Here is a 1,066-nt window from a genome sequence, read left to right as displayed (position 1 = left end):
TTGACTCAGAAAAACTGACATTCCTTGTTTTTCTTAATCCTTTTGAAATCAAGTTTCACATGCAAGGTAGGAGGGAAAGATCAATTAATCTTTGTATTTCACATGTTTCAGAATGTATCTTCAGAGAAAAGAGATTTAACCCAAACACTGACAATTGACTGAGTTCCGCTTGTTTTGGGCTGGGATACTTCTATGCACTATATCCTTCCTTCAGAGAGGATTTCAGGCTGTCCTAATTCAGCTTAATCATCTCCTTTTGAAATGCTGATTCATCAACTACCACTGGGACTTTCAAACAGTGAAAGGGTGGAACACAAATGTTATTTTATCTTATCTTATCTTATCTTATTTTATCTTATCCACATCATGTAAAAAAAAATATGCACATACATGAACACTCTTAGAATTAATGGTTCTCTATATAACTTTTAAGGGGTCTATACAGCAGTGGTTCCCAACTGGTCCAACCATGGGTCCAGATTTCAGCAGTGGTTCCCAACTGGTCCAACCATGGGTCCAGATTTCTCCTTAGTTATTAGTTCAAGGTCAACACCATTTTATATATTCAGCGTCATACTTGCATTTGGCCACGTCGTCAAGCTAGTTTTATGTCTCTGTCAAGTCATTGTCCATTAATCACTCAATGTACAGCAGGAAATGGCTCTTCAAAATAAAGCTATGCTATGAAATTCACTGTACTTCAAATTACAGTGTGTATTTTACAAACTTTACACATTCACAACTCACTTGCAGTTAATTTAGATTGGATCCGCGACCAACTTTTGGACCATGACCCACCAGTTAGGAACCACTGCTATATAGGTTTCTGCAGATATAAAAGGTTGGTACTCATTTAGCACCCTCAAAAGGTTCTATATAGAACCGATTCAAAGGTTCATTAAAAAAATCCCTTGGGGTTCTTTGTTGCCAAAGAAAATGGTTCTATATAGAACCTTTTGAAGGTTTCATCAATATCCCAAACCTTTTATTGCTTTTTTGCCTTGGTTGGCCACATATTTTAATAATTCTGCAAAATTACCAGGATATGAAATTAATTCAATAATGC

The sequence above is a fragment of the Epinephelus moara genome, unplaced genomic scaffold (genome assembly GCF_006386435.1).
Source record: "Epinephelus moara isolate mb unplaced genomic scaffold, YSFRI_EMoa_1.0 scaffold3859, whole genome shotgun sequence".
NCBI lineage: Eukaryota > Metazoa > Chordata > Actinopteri > Perciformes > Serranidae > Epinephelus > Epinephelus moara.
Note: the sequence above shows the minus strand (reverse complement) of the source record.